This window comes from Triticum aestivum, chromosome 4B (genome assembly GCF_018294505.1).
Source record: "Triticum aestivum cultivar Chinese Spring chromosome 4B, IWGSC CS RefSeq v2.1, whole genome shotgun sequence".
NCBI lineage: Eukaryota > Viridiplantae > Streptophyta > Magnoliopsida > Poales > Poaceae > Triticum > Triticum aestivum.
Genome location: NC_057804.1, coordinates 82,103,275 through 82,115,048, shown reverse-complemented (window position 1 = coordinate 82,115,048; position 11,774 = coordinate 82,103,275).

Below are 11,774 nucleotides of genomic sequence, written 5' to 3'. Positions count from 1 at the left end.
GTGGATCATGTGATATCCCATTGTCACCACAGATAAGCACGGCAAGACATACATCAAGTGTTCTCAAATCCTTAAAGACTCAATCCGATAAGATAACTTAAAAGGGAAAGCTCAATTAATCACAAGAGAGTAGAGGGGGAGAAACATCATAAGATCCAACTATAATAGCAAAGCTCGCGATACATGAAGATCGTGCCATAGAGAGAACACGAGAGGGAGAGATCAAACACATAGCTACTAGTACAGACCCTCAGCCCCGAGGGTGAACTACTCCCTCCTCGTCATGGAGAGCGCCGGGATGATGAAGATTGCCACCCGTGAGGGATCCCCCCTCCGGGAGGGTGCCGGAACGGGCTCCCGAGAGGTTTTTGGTGGCCACAGAGGCTTGCGGCGGCGGAACCGCTGATCTATTCTTATCTTCAAAGGTTTTAGGGTATATGGACTTATATAGGTGAAAGAAGTCGGTCAGGGGAGCCATGAGGGGCCCACGAGGGTGGAGGGCGCGCCTATGGGGTGGGCGCGCCCCCCTACCTTGTGGCCTCCTTGAAACTTCCCTGACTTCAGCTCCACGTCTCCTGGATCACCTTCGTTCCAAAAATCACGCTCCCGAAGGTTTCATTCCGTTTGGACTCCGTTTGATATTCTTTTTCTTCGAAACATTAAAATAGGCAAGAAAACAACAATATGGGCTGGGCCTCCGGTTAATAGGTTAGTCCCAAAAATAATATAAAAGTGTATAGTAAAGCCCATAAACATCCAAAATAGATAATATAATAGCATGAATGCTTCATAAATTATAGTAAAGCCCATAAACATATCAGTCCTCATTACCAATACACTTATCAATGGTGGTGCAAGGTTGAATGTCCTCTCTGCCGAGACATTCAAGAGACTCCAGGTGCCCTACGACCAGCTCCTCCCCACCAAGCCTTTCTCAGGGGTGACCGATGGCTCCACCGTCCCGCTGGGGCAGATTCTGAAGGAAATATGCCCTAGAGGCAATAATAAAGCTGCTTTTTTATATTTCCTTATTCATGCTAAATGTTCATTATTCATGCTAGAATTGTATTAACTGGAAACTTGATACATGTGTGAATACAGAGAAAAAACACCGTGTCCCCAGTATGCCTCTACTAGACTAGCTCGTTGATCAAAGATGGTTAAGTTTCCTAGCCATGGACATGAGTTGTCATTTGATAAACGGGATCACATCATTAGTGGAATGATGTGATGGACAAGACCCATCCGTTAGCTTACCATAATGCTCGTTCAGTTATATTACTACTGCTTTCTTCGTGTCAAATATATATTCCTCCAACTATGAGATTATGCAACTCCCGGACACCAGAGGAATGCCTTTTGTGCTATCAAACGTCACAACATAACTTGGTGATTATAGAGATGCTCTACAGGTATCTACGGAGGTGTTTGTTGGGTTGGGATAGATCGAGATTAGGATTTGTTACTCCAAGTATCGGAGAGGCATCTCTGGGCCCTTTCGGTAATGCACATCATATGAAGCCTTCCAAGCAATGTGACTAATGAGTTAGTTACATGATGATGCACTACGGAACGAGTAAATAGACTTGCTGGTAATGAGATTGAACTAGATATGAGGATACTGATGATCGAATCTCGGGCAAGTAACATACCGATGACAAAGGGAATAATATATGTTGACATTGTGGTTCGACCGATAAAGATCTTCGTAGAATATGTGGGAACCAATATGGGCATCTAGGTTCCACTATTGGTTATTGACCGGAGAGATGTATCAGTCATGTATACATAGTTCTCGAACCCGTAGGGTCCGCACGCTTAACGTTCGACGACGATATGTATTATATGAGATATGTGTTTTGGTGACCGAAAGTTGTCCAGAGTCCCGAATGAGATCGCGGACATGACGAGGAGTCTCGAAATGGTCGAGAGGTAAAGATTGATATATTGGAAGGTTATATTCAGACACCGGAATGGTTCCGGAGAGGTTCGGATATTTTTCGGAGTATCGAGGGGTTACCGGAACCCCCCGGGGAAGTATTGGGCCTTAATGGGCCATAGGGGAGAGGAGAGGCAAGCCACGAGGAGGTGGCGCCCCCCATGGGGAGTGCGAATTGGACTAGGGGAGGGGGCGCGACCCCCCTTTCCCTCTCCCTCTCCCTCTCTTTCCCTTTTCCCCCTCCGTTGGAAGGAAGGGGGGAGCCGACAAGGACTAGGAGTCTTAGTGGGACTCCCCCCACTTGGCGCACCCCCTCCTCCTTTATATACGGGGGCAGGGGGCACCGCTAAGCATAGCAGTTATTTCTTAGCCATGTATTGGTGTCAAAACCGGCAGATCTCAGGTAGGAGGGCCCAAGTTGCGCGTCTGAGGATCAATAGTAACAATGGAGAAGGGACATAGTGTTTACCCAGGTTCGGGCCCTCTTAATGGAGGTAAAACCCTACTTATGCTTGATTATATTCGAGGGTATAGGGGTTACAAGAGTTGATCTACCACAAGATCGATTCGGCTAACCCTAGATAGCTAGCCTAGCAATGTTGTGATCCTGCCTCCGATCTACCCTCCGGTTTATATAGACACCAGAAGGGCTTAGGGTTATACAAAGTCAGTTTTACAGAAAGGAATAAGATATCCGGACACCTATGCTTGCCATCTACGTATACAAGGAGTCCCCACCGGACACGAGAGATAATCTTCTGTCTTGTATCTTGATGGCCCAGCAGTCCGGCCCACATCAATAGACCGGATGCCCGAGGACCCCCTAATCCAGGACTCCCATAGTAGTCCCTGAACCAGTCTTCAATGATGATATATTCGGTGCTCAGATTGTCTTCGGCATTGCAAGGTGGGTTCCTTAAATAATGCACAATGGCTTTCCTCTGTAAAAAGAATTATATCTGGCTTTTTGCAACAAACACAACCCTTAGCCACGAAGGTAGGATATATATAATAAAAAAGGAGAATAATGTCTCTTACTGAAAACTTTTCCGGCGAAGCGTCATACTTGACCTTTCGGCATTTCAAACCGTTTTCACACCCCGCGTTCCGTGTATCGAAGCCATGCATCATTGGCACATCCCATCAAAACAGCGATCGTGCCCACTTAATACGGGATTGCATATCAATGATATCTGGGTAATCCAACCGACTGCAGCGCATACCCACATCGGGAACAGACGAGGTTTTAAGGCTAGGGAGGCGGGTGCTTGGCATTCATGGCTTATATAAACGGGTAAAGATTCATCTCTCCCACCCCACGCCTTCTTCCTTTCTCTACCTCCCTATCTCCTAGCTCTAGCGCCCGAGCCTCGAAACCTCCCATTGCCACCAACCTCTCCAGTCATGTGCGGATCTGGCTTCCAGGGCAAGTGGGTAGCCTCCTCCTTGAGGGAGAAGGACATCAAGGAGCTCCAAGATGCGGGGTACCTAAGAACAGACATCGCGTGCAGGGTCCCTGCAAAGAAGCAAGTCATCCCACCCCGGAGCACGACGAAAGGGTGGTTTTTATCCCCCACTTCCTCCACAGACTAGGGTTTCCACTTCACCCCTTTGTCCACGGCCTCATGTTCTATTGCAGGCTAGATTTCCATGATCTAGCCCCAAACTCATTCCTCCATATCTCAGTGTTTATCGTCGTGTGCGAGGCGCTCCTCCGCATTCCCCCCACTTTGGCCTCTTGCTCAAAGTCTTTAACATAAAGCCAAAGTTGGTGGATGGGCAGCGCGCAGAATGCGGAGGCGTGGTGGTGAGCAAGCTTCCCAACGTCACCTCGACCAAAGGGGTTTTCGTGGAAACTGTGAAAATATGGCAGCATGAGTGGTTCTATATCACCGAACCTCGCGGCGCCAACTGGGTGGCCACTCCTGAGTTTAGATTTGGAACCCCAATGCAGCTAGCATCATGGATCAACAAAGGTTTGTACTGGGGGTCAATTGACGAGGTGTCGATGCTGCAAAATTGCATCAAAACATCATAAAAAGGAACACCTAACTCACGGACATGGTTCAAGTGATGCTATTCCGCCGAACCCTTCCTTGCCAGCACCGGCCTCTCCACATGTGGGAGTTCAATCCGGAAGGGTCGTGGACCTTGCAACGGTTCTTCGGCATGATGCATGATGATATCTGGAGGCTGCTTTTCAAGGCCCAGAATCAGAAGTCGTGGCCAGAGACGACTGATGACATCGGCCTCGACTGTGCTCACCCAGCCACTCCTATAAGTTTTTAGTTTTCGAACATAACTTAGTCCGGAAATCACAGGGGTGTATTGAGACTCCATGTTTGAAACAGGGCTGGACGAAGAAGGCGGAGCGGATCAAATGTCTTGCTCCGCTTCCCGAAAGCCCCACTAACCCTCTGCTAATGGGGATGCTGGTTCCGGTGCCGTACCAGGCGCCGTAAAAGAAGACCAAGAAGAAGGGCAAGGAGGCCAAAGACAGCCCTCGTCGAAAAGGTCCTTCAGACACTATGTCCGGGGAGTCCGAAGCCCTCTCCTCCCACAAGGGAGATGAAGAAAAAAAGGAGAAGGAGCAGGAAGAGAACAACTATCCCCCTAATGGGAGGAGGAAGAAAAGGGCGGCTTCTGCATATCCAGAAGCGGAGGCGTCCAAAAGGGGGAGAGTATCTCTCACTGATGACTCGGATTCGGATGCCGAAGTCATCCCCGAGCACCGCCCGAGGTCGAAGCCTCCAGCCAAATCGTGAGTATCTTCAGATGCCTTACATACATCGGCGTTTATAGTTTTTAACATATTGCATTGTGTGTTTCAACCCGGCCTGCGATCTCCCTCAAATATCGTCTCCGGGAAATTCGTTGGAGTCAGGGATGGTGGAGAGCGAGACGCCTCCGCGGGCTTCCCCGCCTATCGCTCCGGACGACACCGAAGTCGTGTCCTGAAGAGCCTCTCCAGGCCATGAAGAGGTGCAGGAGGCCGTCAGGATGGCGCCAGAGGGTAATACCTCGGCTGCCGAAGACATGGGGGGCAACCCCCATGGAGACTGGGGACGGGGGCCATGACCAATCTAGCCCCCAGCCGCACACTGTTCCGAAAACCAATACGGTTCTGGAATGCAGCGAGTGACCCCCTTTGAAGGAGGGGGAGCGTCGATTCCACCAGCGACCTCCATGAATCCGGAAGCGCTGGATAATTTGACGGAAGCGCTTCGTCTTGCTTTCGTCGTGGAGGAGCATCATGCGTTTTGCATTTGCAAGTTTTCATAAAACTCGTAGCCGGTTGCAGTTGCCCTTTCTCTCTTTGCCTCCGTTGTCATTTTGTCAGGCCCTTGTCCTCGTTGACCTCTCTCAGACCCCTCGTGTGCGTGTCCGAAACTTACCCGAACCCGAACCGGTCTGTCTTTACCGTTGAGTCCGGATCATCCCGAAACATCTATAAAACATCTCTATTTTCTTATTTAGACTCCCTATCTATTTATTTCTCGTCCGTCCAATTAAAATTGGAGGGACCAAATACCTGTATCTAAAAATCCTCTTGCTATATATAAGACCATCACCTACCAAATCATCCCAACCCTAATTTCTAGGAGGTTTGTCCCCATCTCCACCGCCACCATCTTCCACGGGATCCATCCCGAGCCAACCACCTCTCCACCTGCTCGATCCAATCCATCGATCCACCGCCTCCCTCGGTTCCCCACCAACAAGAGCCCGCACCCATGATCCAAATCCTCCCCGACCTCTCCCTATCGAATCGACCCCGCGCTCGATCCTGAATGGATCAAGGCGCTGCCTTCGCTCCCACAACCCCTCTGGATTCATCCCGAGACCAACCAGCTCGCCCCGAGCCTCCTCGCCGGAGTAGCAGCAGTAGCCGGCGACCGGCGCCTCCACCTCACCCTCGCGACCCCGCCGCCTCCCGTGAATGTCGCCGGCGACCACCTTCAATAGGGCCCCGCACCCCTGCCTCTCCTTTCCCCGTTCCCTTCCCCGATTTGTCTCTCTCTGAAACTCTCTCCCTCGTTTTACAGAGGATAGGTGTTGCCTTCTTCAGCTCCGCCCGCAAGCCGTAGCCGGACCCGCCTCCATCGGCCTCCGTTCGGCACGCTGCCACCGGGATCTGCTCGCCGCCTCGCTGACCCGTCCCCGACCACCGGTGCCCTCGCCGAAGGCCACCAGCGCCATCACAGTCCCGCGCCTCTGCTTCCCCTTCGTCCCCTGCTTCAGGTCGAGCAGCGCTCGCTGCCTGGCTCGCGTCTCCGCGTCGACCACAACCCCACATTGACCATGCTAGCCAGCTGCGTGGGCTGCAGCCGCGGCAAGGCCCAGCCAGGCGTTCCCAGCCGGACTGCTGGCCTCCAGATCAGGTCCAGCTCGCCTCGCATCCCTGCATGCCTCCCTCTCCACTGAACCGGGCCAAAGCCCATGGTGAGCTCCCCACACAGCCCCTCCTCTCTGTTCAGCCCAACAGTGCTCCAGATTCAGCCCATGTGTATATTTTTCCTGCGCTGCGAATTTGTCTAATTATCCCAGGATTTTCATAATTGCAGAAAACCGCCTGTTGTTCATGCATATAATAACTCCTCAACCGTGCATCATATTAAAATGATTTCAACATGTAAAATGCTTAGATTTTTGTGTAGATTAATAATGTGCAACTTTCATCCATGTTTAAAATATTTAAAATGATATTTGTTTAAATTTGCTCAAATGCCATGCTAACATGTTTTATTTCATAACTAATTAACCGTAGCTCCAAATTTAATAAACTTTATATGTAAATGAGGTGGAAAAATGCCTAGTTTAACATGGTGGACTTTATTTTCCTGTTTAATAACAATAAAATATGTTTGAGGGCAGAACAGTACCAAAACTAAAATATGGACATGAGGATTTTCCGGAATTGTTGTTCGTTGTTCCGGCCTCATTTAAACTTGCTTAGATAGGTAGTTTTATTATGCCTCACCTCTTGCCATGTTTAACAACATTTAATATGGTTGTGTACCTAAACGAGAGCGAACTAAATAACTCGAATGTGGTGTTTTGTCAATATGCAACTCATTGCATATTGAGCTCCACTTAACTTGTAGTATTGTTTGTTGCACTTTGCCATGCCATGCCTCATTAAACCGGACATGCATCATACTTGGTTGTGCATCGTGCCATGTCTATGTGATGGTTGTTTACCATGTTGTTTGCTTCTTTCCGGTATTGCTTCTCCTTGATAGTTCCGGTAATGTTGCGATTGTGAGGATTTGTTCGACTACTCCCGTTCGTCTTCTTCATGGACTTGTTCTTCTTCCTCGCGGGATATTAGGCAAGATGACCGCTACCCTGGATCTCATTACTATCATTGCTATGCTAGTTGCTTCGTTCTATCGCTATGCTGCGCTACCGATCACTTGCTCGTCAAGCCTCCCAAATTGCCATGTCAGCCTCTAACCTTTTCATCCTTCCTAGCAAACCATTGCTTGGCTATGTTACCGCTTTGCTCAGCCCCTCTTTTAGCGTTGTTAATTTCAGGTGAAGTTGAAGATTGCTCCATGGTGGACAGGTTTATGTTGGGATATCACAATATCTCTTATATTATTAATGCATCTATATACTTGGTAAAGGGTGGAAGGCTCGGCCTTATGCCTGGTGTTTTGTTCCACTCTTGCCGCCCTAGTTTCCGTCATACCGGTGTTATGTTCCCGGATTTTGCGTTCCTTACGCGGTTGGGTGATTTATGGGACCCCCCTAACAGTTCGCTTTGAATAAAACTCCTCCAGCAAGGCCCAACATTGGTTTTACTATTTGCCTCACCTAGCCCTTTTTCCCTTGGGTTTCCGGAGCCCGAGGGTCATCTTTATTTTAGCCCCCCCGGGCCAATTCTTGTCCAAGTGTTGGTCCAAACCGAGCGATGTCCGGCTCCCCCTGGGCAATCAGGGTCTATGCCAACCCGACGTCTGGCTCATCCGGTGTGCCCCGAGAACGAGATATGTGCAGCTCCTATCGGGATTTGTCGGCACAGCGGGAGGTCTTGCTGGTCTTGTTTAACCATTGTCGAAATGTCTTGTAAACCAAGATTCTGAGTCTGATCGGGTCTTCCTGGGAGAAGGTATATCCTTCGTTGATCGCGAGAGCTTGTCATGGGCTAAGTTGGGACACCCCTGCAGGGTTTAAACTTTCGAAAGCCGTGCCTGCGATTATAGGCAGATGGGAATTTGTTAATGTCCGGTTGTAGATAACTTGACACCAGATCCGAATTAAAACGCATCAACCGCGTGTGTAGCCGTGATGGTCTCTTTTCGGCGGAGTCCGGGAAGTGAACACGGTTTCTGGGTTATGTTTGACGTAAGTAGGAGTTCAGGATCACTTCTTGATCATTACTAGTTGACGACCGTTCCTTTTGCTCTCTTCTCACTCTTACTTGCGTATGTTAGCCACCATATATGCTTAGTCGCTGCTACAGCCTCACCACTTTACCCCTTCCTTTCCCTTTAAGCTTTGCTAGTCTTGATACCCATGGTAATGGGATTGCTGAGTCCTCGTGGCTCACAGATTACTACAACAACAGTTGCAGGTACAGGTTATGCGATGGTCATGACGCGAGAGCGATGTTTGCTTGTTTTCGACTTCTTCTTCTGCTTCTTCTTTGATTAGGGGATAGGTTCCAGGTCGCCAGCATGGGCTAGCAGGGTGGATGTCGTTTGAGTTTTTGTTTGTGTTTCATCCGTAGTTGGATGATGCTCTTATGTATCGTGATGTTGTATTCGTGTGGCATTGTATGCCTCTTGTATGTAACTCCATCTATTATGTGATGTTGATGTAATGATATCCACCTTGCAAAAGCGTTTCAATATGTGGGTCTATCCTTGGTGGGACCTTCGAGTTCCTTTTGGATAGGTTCGCGAATTGGGCGTGACAGTCAAGCAGTTGTCCGCACGGCACCTCCTATAGCCATTAAAACCAAGACACGTGGCGTCACGTGAATGGTTAACATAATGCACACGATTTGAATTATACAAATGTTTGCGATGTTAGAGTGGCATCTATTTGTTTGAAAATGCCTTTGTTGGTTGTTATTCAGGTGCTTCTTCTCTCAAAATGGACACGAAAAATACCACAGCATGTCGGGTGCCATTCCATGATAGCATGCCAAGTTTCATGAATTTCAGACAAGTTTTGGATTTGCTAGAATTTAAAAACAAATTATCTCAACGTTTTGCCAGCAATCAACAGTGCCCTTGTGTTTGAAATTCTTTCCCATTTCTTGCATGGGACCTAAGCATGCACCCAAGGACAAAGATTTGATTTTTCAACCAATTTATATGCACCGGAGCATGTGCATGTAGTTGAAATTTGAATTATGCATATAAAATGCCTAAAAAACCCAGTTAATGTATAAAAATGTCCAAATGAACCATGAAAAATTGAAAATTTTAACACAACACTCCTGTTGTTCTATGTTGACACGAGAATTTTTTTGAAAGCAATAAGAGGCAATGGATATCATTTCGTCTCCAAAGGTGGGACGTTCCCTACCGAAACCGTCGGGCTTGTTGTGAGAACCTTTGGTTTGTGAGAAGAATATTCCCAAACCTGCCCCAAATGGGACAAAAAATTTACCACGGCATGTTGATGCCGCTCCATGATAGTATGCCAAATTTCATGAATTTCAGACGAGTTTTGGATTTACTAGAATTTAAAAACAAATAATCTCAATGTTTGCGACCAAGTGACGGTGGCAGGGTGTTTGACTTTCATTCCCATTTCTTGCATGGGACCTAAGCATGCAACCAAGGACACATATTTGATTTTTCAACCAATTTATATGCATTAGAGCATGTGCATGTAGTTCAAATTTGAATTATGCGCATAAATGCATCGAAAACTCAATTAATGCATAAAAATGTCCAAATGAACCTCGAAAAATCCCAAAAATTGACACAACACTCCTCTTCCACTACAAAAAAATACACTTCCGTGATGATACGTGTTTGTCACAGTAGGTCGTGTTTTTTGTCATGCATGTACATCCATGAAAAATTTATGACAGAATCAAGATAGTCATACCTGTGCTGTCGTAGAAGTGTTCCATGACATTACCAAAATTATTATCACGGAAGTGTCCACTTCCGCAATCATAAATCGCGCGTCACAGAAGTGCTTTCGTCAAGGGTGACCGAGACGTGGCATCCATCGTAACGGAATGCCGTTAAGCTATCGGGTCGGGTTTTGGATCCGATAACCCATTAACAGCCCCGACCAATGGGGATTTTCCACGTGTAAAATCATCATTGGCTGGAGGAAACATGTGTCGGCTCACCGTTGGGACAGATGTCATCCACTCATTGGACATAAGGCGCCTATGATACGTCGAGACGTGGCACGGCCCAACACAGGCCCATTCCTGTGAAAGGGCCGGCCCATTTGACTTGGTCAAAAGGTGGCGGGCCGGCCCATGTAAAGCCTGTTAACGGCCTGTTCGCATATAGCCCATTTACAGCCCGCTAACCCAAGCCCCGTTACGACCTATCCGAATTAGGCCCAGTAGCGTCATCTGGGCCACCCCATATGATTCCAGCCCATTTTCACTTCTGGCCCATGTATGGCCAATGACGTCTTTCGGCCCATATGAGGCCCAATGTAACTCTTGGCCTATTAACGGCCCGTAATGAACAGTGTATTACTTTACACCCATTAACGGCCCGTGGTGAAACTGACCTGTAATGAACAGTGTATCACTTTATACCCATTAAGGGCCCGTTATTCCGTTGGGCCGTTTCCAGCCCATGTTATCTTTCGGCCTTCTTAGAGCCCATTTATTCTTGGGCTCATTTCCAGTATTCGTTTACTTACGGCCCGTTACTATCATTTTCTGCTTATGGGCCAAATTCAGCTCGTGGTTATAGTCGGCCCGTTTGTGGTCCGTTAACACATTGGGCCGTTTTCATAGCGTCATGAAATACGGCCTATTAACGATGGCCCGTTATGGTCGGCCCATGAATGGACGATTCCAACTCTAGCCCGTTTACGGCCATAATGCAGCCTGTTATTGGCCCATGTTTGGCCAATCGATCATACTGCCCGTATAAGGCCCATTGATGATACGGCCCGTAGAAGGCCCATTGTTTCTGCGGCCCGTAGAAGGCCCATTGTTTCTACGGCCCGTGGAAGGCCCACTGTTTATACGGCCCATAGAAGGCCCACTGTTTCCACGGCCCGTAGGTGCAGTGTCACTATAGTAAATATTAGCCCATGGTTATTGTGGCCTAGTTTTAAAAAATAGGTTGTTGCAGCCACTAGTAAACCGCAGAAAAAGAACTGCACTGACTACAAGCAAACAAATAAACAAGACAACAAGGAAATAAATAAGCAAGCAACTTACACTAGGCTATCATGGCTATTACACATATTACATCCACTGGGCATCAAAGTTCGCCACCAGTGCAAATATAGGGAACACAACAGCATATAAACGCCGCAGCAAAACAAGTCCAGAACTGAAACCACTTCAGAAGAGCTCAAGAAAAAATATCCTGGGTACCCATAATGCTGGCAAGATACTTAGCAAGCTTATTAACTTTCTCTTGTTTGGCGCTTAAGTCCTCCAGCGCCTGCTGTTGCACCAGAACGTATGCATCTGAATTCTGCAGGGACTTCCTTAGTCTTTCGGCTTCCTATCGCATAACATCTGATCGATGTCTTTCAACTTGAAGTTGAGACTCAAGAAGCCAAACTAATTCAGGCAACGAGTTCGAAGAGCTGGTGCCAGCAGTGGTAGCCAGTAACTCGAACACTACATCAAGACAGGACTTTGGGGTTGTCTCAGTGT